The sequence below is a fragment of the Delphinus delphis genome, unplaced genomic scaffold (genome assembly GCF_949987515.2).
Source record: "Delphinus delphis unplaced genomic scaffold, mDelDel1.2 scaffold_30, whole genome shotgun sequence".
In the NCBI taxonomy this organism is placed as follows: domain Eukaryota; kingdom Metazoa; phylum Chordata; class Mammalia; order Artiodactyla; family Delphinidae; genus Delphinus; species Delphinus delphis.
Genome location: NW_027192651.1, coordinates 4804278 through 4814273, shown reverse-complemented (window position 1 = coordinate 4814273; position 9996 = coordinate 4804278). Strand labels below are relative to the sequence as shown.

At 43.1% G+C, this 9996-nt stretch overlaps 1 long non-coding RNA gene across 1 annotated transcript; it reads left to right on the top strand.

Moving 5' to 3' along the window:
- The first annotated feature begins 235 nt into the window (after positions 1–235).
- On the top strand, positions 236–4325 carry LOC132419370 (uncharacterized). Its single transcript, XR_009518173.1, has 3 exons — positions 236–360; positions 728–756; positions 4229–4325. It is a non-coding gene; the product is annotated as an uncharacterized lncRNA (long non-coding RNA).
- The last annotated feature ends 5671 nt before the right edge of the window (positions 4326–9996 follow it).

The window sequence follows — 9996 nt, the reverse complement described above, 5'->3', positions numbered from 1 at the left end:
GACATTTCTGTTATCCAGGTAAGTGATGATAGGCACTTTCACCCCATAGAGACCATCCAGTCTTCATGTGCTTAGGTAAGTGATATTTGTTCCTGTTTTGCCATGGCATTTTGAGGGCTAGGTTTTCAGGTAAGAATTGATAGTGTCTCACCAATTCTGGAAGCCATGTTATCCTCCTGTTCTTTATTTTATAAAAAATTTATGTTTGTGTAATTGTTGAGAGACTTGCAGATATCCAGGTAATTCTTATACAGCTGCATGTCACAGTAGTAATCATGGTTTTCTTTTGCAGGTGAGCATCCAAGGGGTAATGCTGTGTCTAGCAATGGCCTAGACCTTGGAGTTACTGCAAGATTCCAGGTAGATTTGATGAATCCTGCAAGAGTGGTGGTGACAGGGTTATCTTCAGGGTCCAGGTAGTAAAGGTGGGTCCGTAGACACATTCGTCACAATGTGTTTTCCAGTTTCCTGTTGAGAGGTCATGATGAACCTCATAATGATATGAAAGGGACATGGCTTGCATCCAGATAAGTGATAAGGTGGGCCTTTTGCACACAACAGACGATCTGATCTTCAGATATCTAGGGAAGTGTGGATATTGTTCCTAACTGTTGTGTTACCATCCTTTTTTGCAGGTATTCAGGTAAGAAATGTTGTCCCAACCAATGCTAGTAAGCATTAGCCCTTATGATTTTAGAGATTAAATATAACCTGTGTTTTTCCTTAGGAATGACAGAAGGATATGTAGGTATCCAGGTCAGTTATCATTTTGTTCATCACTTTTTTGTTCACCATGGCTTTTTGCAGTTATCTCGTCAAAGAGAGGATTGTGTCTCTAACTAGGGTGTTGACATTGAACTCTTACAAGTTTCTGGATACATTTGATGGGCCTCATAATTTTTTTTTTTTTTTGCGGTACGCGGGCCTATCACTGTTGTAGCCTCTCCTGTTGTGGAGCACAGGCTCCGGACGTGCAGGCTCAGCAGCCATGGCTCATGGGCCCAGCTGCTCCGTGGCATGTGGGATCTTCCCAGACCAGGGCACGAACCCACGTCCCCTGCATCAGCAGGCGGACTCTCAACCACTGCGCCACCAGTGAAGCCCCAGAAATCTCTTGAATCCCTATACCCTAATGATGAAAAATCTGAAAGAGAATTAAGGAAACAGTCCCATTTACTATTGCAACAAAAAGAATAAAATACCTAGGAATAAACCTACCTAGGGAGACAAAAGACCTGTATGAAGAAAACTATAAAACACTGATGAAATAAATTAAAGATGATACAAACAGATGGAGAGATATACCATGTTCTTGGATTGGAAGAATCAACATTGTGAAAATGACTCTACTACCCAAAGCAATCTATAGATTCAATGCAATCCCTATCAAACTACCACTGGCATTTTTCACAGAACTAGAACAAAGAATTTCACAATTTGTATGGAAACACAAAAGACCCCGAATAGCCAAAGCAATCTTGAGAAAGCAAAATGGAGCTGGAGGAATCAGGCTCCCGGACTTCATACTGTACTACAAAGCTACAGTAATCAAGGCAGTATGGTACTGGCACAAAAATAGAAATATAGATCAATGGGACAGGATAGAAAGCCCAGAGCTAAACCCACACACATATGGTCACCTTATTTTTGATAAAGGAGGCAAGAATATACAATGGAGAAAAGACAGCCTTTTCAGGAATTGGTGCTGGGCAAACCAGACAGCTACATGTAAAAGAATGAAATTAGAACACTCCCTAACACCATACACAAAAATAAACTCCAAATGGATTAAAAACCTAAATGTAAGGCCAGACACTATCAAATTCTTAGAGGAAAGCATAGGCAGAACACTCTATGACCTGAATCACAGCAAGATCCTTTTTGACCCACCTCCTAGAGTAATGGAAATAAAAACAAAAATAAACAAATGGGACCTAATGAAACTTCAAAGCTTTTGCACAGCAAAGGAAACCATAAACAAGATGAAACGACAGCCCTCAGAATGGGAGAAAATATTTGCAAATGAAGCACCTGAGAAAGGGTTAATCTCCAAAATTTACAAACAGCTCGTGCAGCTCAATATCAAAAAAACAAACAACCCAATCCAAAAATGGGCAGAAGACATGAATAGACATTTCTCCAAAGAAGATATACAGATTGCCGACAAACACAGGAAAGGATGTTCAACATCACTAATCATTAGAGAAATGCAAATCAAAACTACAATGAGGTATTACCTCACACCTGTCAGAATGGCCATCATCAAAAAAATCTACAAACAGTAAATGCTGGAGAGGGTGTGGAGAAAAGGGAGCCCTCTTGCACTGTTGGTGGAAATGTAAATTGATACAGCCACTATGGAGAACAGTATGGAGGTTCTTTAAAAAACTAAAAATAGAACCACCATACAACCCAGCAATCCCACTACTGGGCATATACCCTGAGAAAACCATAATTCCAAAAGAGTCACGTACCACAATGTTCATTGCAGCTCTATTTACAATAGCCAGGACGTGGAAACAACCTAAGTGTCCATCATCAGATGAATGCATAAAGAAGATGTGGCACATATATACAATGGAATATTACTCAGCCATAAAAAGAAACAAAATTGAGTTGTTTGTAGTGAGGTGGATGGACCTAGAGTCTGTCATACAGAGTGAAGTGAGTCAGGAAGAGAAAAACAAATACCATATGCTAACACATATATATGGAATCTAAGAAAAAAAAAGTTCTGAGGAACCTAGGGCCAGGACAGGAATAAAGACGCAGACGTAGAGAATGGACTTGAGGACATGGGGAGGGGTAAGGGTAAGCTGGAACGAGGTGAGAGAGTGGCATGGACTTATGTATACTACCAAATGTAAAATAGGTAGCTAGTGGGAAGCAGCCTCATAGCACAGGGAGATCAGCTCTGTGCTTTGTGACCACCTAGAGGGGTGTTTTAGGGAGGGTGGGAGGAAGATGCAAGAGGGAGGATATATGGGGATATATGTATATGTATAGCTGATCCACTTTGTTATAAAGCAGAGACTAACACACCATTGTAAAGCAATTATACTCCAATAAAGATGTTAAAAAAAATTTTAAAAACAAGATATATGGGGCTTCCCTGGTAGTGCAGTGGTTGAGAGTCCGCCTGCTGATGCAAGGGACACGGGTTTGTGCCCCGGTCCGGGAAGATCCCACATACCACGGAGCGGCTGGGCCCGTGAGCCATGGCTGCTGAGCCTGCGCATCCGGAGCCTGTGCTCCGCAGCGGGAGAGGCCACAACAGTGAGAGCACCGTGTACCGCAAAAAAAAAAACCACCCAAAAAACAAACAAACAAACAAAAATATACATATATATAGTTCTTAGGCCCTTTTCTAGGTACTTGATAGTCTGTGTCAGTCGAGGTCCTCCAAGGAGTGGATGCCAAGAGGAAATGATCAGTGAAGCATGCTAGAGGCATATTGGGGAAACCCTTGTGCAGGATGGAGTGGAGGAAACAGTAGCAGGCCAGGGGCGTCTTCCGGCAGCGGTCGAGGTCTGATGCCGGTGAGAGGAGGCAGGGAAGGGAGCAGGCGCGCTGGGGAGGGCGCCCTCAGGCGGCGGTGCAGTCTACGAAGTCTTGGGCCATATCAATGGGTCATCTTCAAGCTCATCTCCCATCAGAGGAGTCTCTTGTCCCCCAGCAGTGGGCCTGAAAGGGTGTCTCTGCTGTGCTTCATTGTCACCCACTTGCAGCCTAGGGGAAGCACAGCCTCAGTGCAAACCCACGGGAGGATCCAGAGCTGAGGCTGTGAAACACTTAGGCTCCCAGCAGCGATTCTCTAGAAGGAGCTCTGGCTGGTGCATGTCCATGGTCACCACACAGCTATCATGTTCAAAGCTCACAACCCCTCTTCCAAGCATTTTATAATCTCCAGTTAGCAAAAGGGGAAACAGGGCTTAAATAAATTGCCCCAAAGCACTTGGCCCTGATTTGGTCCAGCCAGCTTCCAAAGCCAAGTTTTAAAGACCCCCAAACCGTGTTTTTTCTTCTCTCATGTGGTAGATTAAATTATTGTTCAGCAAGTATGTAGCCTCCTACCCCCACCAACTCCATGGGAGGGATCATTCTGCCCCATTGGCGTGACCTTGGCATGTGTCTTGTTTGGGCCATGGAATGTGGGTATAAAGGACTGTGAGCCAGTTCTGAGCCTCAGCTTTGAGAGGCATCATGTGTTTGCCCTCATCTCTTCCAGGAGAAGCCATATCAGGAGAAGATCAGACGCCCAGTCAAACCCTGCCTGAAGCAAAGCAGTGTACCCCCCACCTAGCCAACCTGCAGATCCAAAAGTGAGCAATAAAGGCTTGTAGTTGTACATCACTGAGATTTGGGTGATTTCTTAGGCAGTATTACTTTGGCAAGAGCTGACTGATACATATCATGTTGCCAACAGAAGGAGTAATTGATGCTGCCTGAGGGAGATGGTAAAGACTTCATGGAGGAAGTAACATTTAAGCAGATTGTTGTTTTGTTTTGTTTTGCGGTATGCGGGCCTCTCACTGTTGTGGCCTCTCCTGTTGCAGGGCACAGGCTCCGGACGCGCAGGCTCAGCGGCCATGGCTCACGGGCCCAGCCGCTCCGCCGCATGTGGGATCTTCCCGGACCGGGGCACGAACCCGTGTCCCCTGCATCGGCAGGCGGACTCTCAACCACTGCGCCACCAGGGAAGCCCCAGATTATTCTTAAAAATAATAAAATTCCATTTTTGAAAAAAGGTTTGTCTATTTTCATTGTCAAAATTTTGGAAAATATGGCAAGTATTAAAAGGAAAGTCAAAGAGATTACATCTGTTGATATTTTTTATATTAGAGTCCTTCTCCATGCATACTATGCCTTTATACACTCTGGGGCTTTGCCTTTTATGACCTAACTTACTATCATCAATCAGCATTCTTATTTATTTATTTATTTTTATTTTTGGCTACATTGGGTCTTCATTGCTGCACGTGGGCTTTCTCTAGTTACGGCGAGCAGGGGCTCCTCTTCATTGTGGTGCACAGACTTCTCATAGCAGTGGCTTCTCTTGTTGTGGAGCATGGGCTCTAGGCATGCGAGCTTCAGTAGTTGTGGCACATGGGCTCAGTAGTGGTGGTTCACGGGCTCTAGAGCACAGGCTCAGTAGTTGTGGCACACGGGCTTAGTTGCTTCATGGCATGTGGGATCTTCCCGGACCGGGGCTCGAACCTGTGTGCCCTACATTGGCAGGTGGATTCTTAACCACTGTGCCACCAGGGAAGTCCCAATCTGCATTCTTAGATATGATCAAATATTCTTTGAAAACATAGTTTGTAATGGTTGCATAATATTCATGGCAGCACTAACTTGAGCTTCAAGGACAAGTTGAAGGACATCAGAAGGACATTCTTCATTCATTTGTTTAAAATTATTTATTGAGTACTTGCTATGTGCCAGGCAGTGTTCAAGGTACTAGGAAAACAACTGTTACAAAGAGACAAAGCTGCAGTGTCTGTCAGCAGGTGGCCAATAAATCATAGCGTATCCATACAGTGCAAGACTACTCAGCAATAAGAAAGAGCTAACTACTGATATGGGCTGCAACATGGAGGAACCTCAGAAACATTATGCTGAGTGAAAAGAGCCAGACACCAAGGGCTCTATGTTATGATTGCATTGTTATAAAACTCTAGATGATTCAAACAAATCTATAGTGACAGGAAGCAGACTAACAGGTGTGGGAGAGGAGGGGACAGGGAGGGAAGAAAGGAATTATAAGGGGCATGAGAAACCTTTGGGGGGGTAGATATGTTTATTATCTTGATTGGGGTAATGTGGTCATGAATGTATACATGTCAAAACTTTAAAAAAATTTTTAATTTTATATTGGAGTATAGTTGATTTACACTGTTGTGTTACTTTCAGGTGTGCAGCAAAGTGGTTCAGTTATACACACACATATACTATCCTTTTTCAAATCCTTTTCCCATTTAGGTTATTACAGAATATTGAGTAGAGTTCCCTGTGCTGTACACTAGGTCCTTGTTGGTTATCTATTTTAAATACAGTAGTGTGTATATGTCAATCCCTAACTCCCAATTTGTCCCTCCCCCTTACCACCTTTCCCCTTTGGTAACCGTGAATTTGCATATGTCTAAAGTTTAAATATGTGTGGTTTATTGCATGTCAGTCCCACCTCAGTAAAGCTGTTAAAAAAGTCATAGGAGTAGGGTGAGGTCTGACAAAGTGGAGGATAAGCATCTGGGCAGCAAGAAAAGCACGTACAAGGCAAAGAGGCATTTTATTTACTAAGCACATAAAACTTACCATCTCCTAGGCAATGTGGCAAAAGTTTTACAAATATTAACTCATTTTCTCCTCACAGCCTCCCTGGGAGGTAAGTACTATTCATGTCATCCCCACATTGCAGATAAAAGAAATTGGCGCAAAGATATTAAGTAACTTGGCCAAAGTCACGGAGTAATGGTCATAGCTGTGCTTTGCATCCGCAAACCTAGATTTAGAATCCTGCTTGAAGTCTGATGACAAGCTGCCTTCCAGGAACATATCTGGTAGTATTCACAGGTATATTTGAAGAGCCAGGTGTCTGTAACCAAAAGTGAATGGAGAAGAGAAGAAGCAGAAGACCATGGAAATGTAGGCTGGGGTCAGTTCATTTCAGTCTGAAAAGTCCAGTCATATAACATGAAGATGTATTGGAAGGCTTCTGAATGGTATCTGTAGTTTGCATGGACTAATTTTCATTTGTCATCAAATACTAATTATATCCTCAGTGGAACTCATCTGAAAGTAACTTTTCCATCACTCTTATAAAGGACTTAGTCCCAGATGCACAAATTGATGAGACAATGTATTATGCTCCCCTGGTAGCTTAAGGTGACATTGCTCACAAAAAGAGCTGCTCCCTTTTGGAGCGGGCATTTGGAGGCTTCCCTTGGTACCCGCTTGGGGAGATGCAAATAGAAGAGAAAGGCAGCCTCCCCATGACACCACGGCTTTTGCTTTTCTCTCTGGCTTTAACTCCGCTCTCTTACAAAATCTCCTTTGCTTGTCTAAAACCCTGAGGAGGGCATGACTGGTAATTGGGCTATCAAATGCCATTAAACCACAAAGCAGGCTACGAAGGTTCTTAAAGTTTATACCAACTACGAAATACACCTCGAGCAGCAGCTGCGTTGGGGACAGGAGCCTCCTGTCGCATGTCTTCCGAAATCCAGGCATTTATTGCTGCTCATCTTGGCTGGCCTGTGTCACTTCCTCTGGGAGCCCAGCCTGCAAATAGAAGACTCCCCAAGTCTTTCTCTCTCCTCTTCATTTCCTGCCAAAGCATGTCTCCAGAATCCTGAAGAGATGAATGAGCCATTGCGGGGGTTGCCTTGAGGGACTCAGGAGCTCATCCCTCACAGGGGCCAGCAAAGCAGACTAAGCTCCCGGTGTTGGTCTGCCCGGCTGCCATGACAAGATACCACAGGCTGCCTGGCTCAAACACGAGGACTTGATTTCCTCACAGTTCTGGAAGCTGGCAGTCCTAGATCAGAATGCCAACAGGGTCAGGTTCTGGTGAGAGCATTCTTGCGGCTTATAGACGGTGTCCTCACAGGGCCTTCCTTCAGTGCATGCGCAGGGAGAGAGATGGTCCCCCTCTTATAAAGCCACCAATCCTATTGGATTAGGACTCCACCCTTATGACCTCCTTTAACCTAAATTACCTCCTAAAGCCCCATCTCCAGGTACAATTACGTAGGGAATTAGGGCTTCAATGTATGAATTCAAGGGGGATGCAATTCAGATCATAGCACTCCCCCTCCTCCAGATTCAGTGCTGCGTCCATTTGATAGAGTGGGCCCCGGCATCCGTGCCTCTCCCCGTGTGAAAGCCACCCTCCCCCAACCCAGGCACTTGAGATTGTAAACTTGAGACCCATGCGTTAGATTTCAGCTTTCACAAATACTTTGTTCAGTGCACAGTTTTTAAACGAATTTAAATTAGCTGTCAACAGTTAAAACTTGGAATATAGCAAATCATCATTTGCATTCCCAGCTTTTCTTGAAGGAGATCTGCAGTGGACTGTGTTTTAGTCTTTGTATTGCCATTGATAGCTCCAAGTCAAGCTTGTGTCCAATGGCTACAACATCAGGGCAGGACCTTATGGAATCTATGGGGGTTGGAGCCGAATTGCTTCTGGACTCATTTTATTTCTTCCACCCCTAATTAATTTTTTCTCCCCCTTTTCATCAAATTATTTATCTTTTGTTGCACCTTGCATTTATAATCCACTTCAAATTTAGGGGAAGATAAAACTAGTTATATGTATGTGTGTGTGTGTACATATATATGTACGTATGTGTGTGTGTATGTATACACATATATAAATATACACCCTCAATATCTGCTTGCTGCAAGAATGAATGAAAATGTGCTTGTATGTATATGTGTATTCTCAAAATGTACAAAGAGGACTCCTTATTGAATTCAGAAGTAAATATAGCATTTGAAAGGCAACTTACTGTTTAACAAAATCTTGAAAAGAACTAATACATAATAAAGGGAAAACGTCTCATTCATAAATTAATGAATCTGTATCGTAGTTTACAAGGCATGTACCCAGATACTATCTTATATATGGTTCATATCTGGGAGCCATCAGGGAGAGGAGGGCTTGATGCTTACAGCTGAGCTGTAAAAATAAGCTTATGATCTACAGCTCACATCAAGCCCGTTTGATGGTTTATCCCCATTCTGACACAGGCTCGAAGACATGGGTTCATGGGCAGTGCAAAGAGAAGAGAGAGATCTTCTTGAAATATTTGTCCAAGGCTGGTTCCTGGCATGTGTAAAACACTGTATCATTCAAGGAGTCTTCACATTAATGATCTCACTAGAGGCTCACAGGAAATGTTATTTCCATTTAACAAGTGTGGAAATTAAAGCATTATGAATGGTGTGCCAAGTTCACATGGCTATTTGGTGAAAGAGGTGGAGCTAAAACCCTGGACCTGACCACAAGCCCAGTTTTACTGTAGCAAGCTAGCCCAAAGTGTAACCAGGGAACAAAGTGCTATGGGATGTCAATAGGTATTACACAAAACAAAGTTAAGAAAAATTAAAAGCTCCATGATGAATTAGATTTAGAAGGTTTGAGATTAAACAAAGTCCAGCATTTTGCAAGACTTCTCAGAGACTTGAACATACTACCATCAATTGCCAAGTTATAATGGAGAATTTGGTATGTAGTGTTTCCCCAAATCATAAGACCATGCAAGCCATTCTTTAGCAATGTCTCACCCAACTAGTGTTCTTGAGGATGCACTTTGAGAAACATTTTCCTACATCAATCATGAGTTACATCCAACCCTGAGTGACATCACAGCCCTGTGAAATGTTCATTCTTAAGTCTGTATGTTATTGGGTCTAGGGACACAGAATTAGAAAAGAAGTTCATTGGAAATATGGAAAGTCTTCTGTGTTCATAGTCACTAGCACTCTCCAGGGAAGGATCATCCTTCTCTACCCCATTAATGTCACACTTGGTTGTATAAGTTACTTTGGCCAATGAAATGAGAGTGGACCCACCTCGTATGACTTACAGGCAGAGGTTCTAGAGCCAGCATGTGATTTGCTGTGCATCTTTTTCTCTGCCATGATGACCAGCCATGATTCAGATAGAGATAATTCCATCAGCCTGGGGCCTGGAGTGAGGACCCCATGGAGCAGAGGTGTTAACCAACCCAACTCTTCCCAACAATGAGAAATAATCCTTTGCTGTTGTAAGCGGCTGACATTTGGGGGCATTTATTGCTGCAGCATAACCTATCCCATCCTGACCATTACAATTTCCAAAACACTTATTATCACATAATTAAGTATTGATAGGGTTTTTTCTTCCACAAAGTCTTATTTATATGTAATATTTGAAGAGTCATTAAGACTCAGCAGAAAATTCAGTGGTCCTGAATTTAGATCTGTTTCTAACTTGTTTGCCCTTGA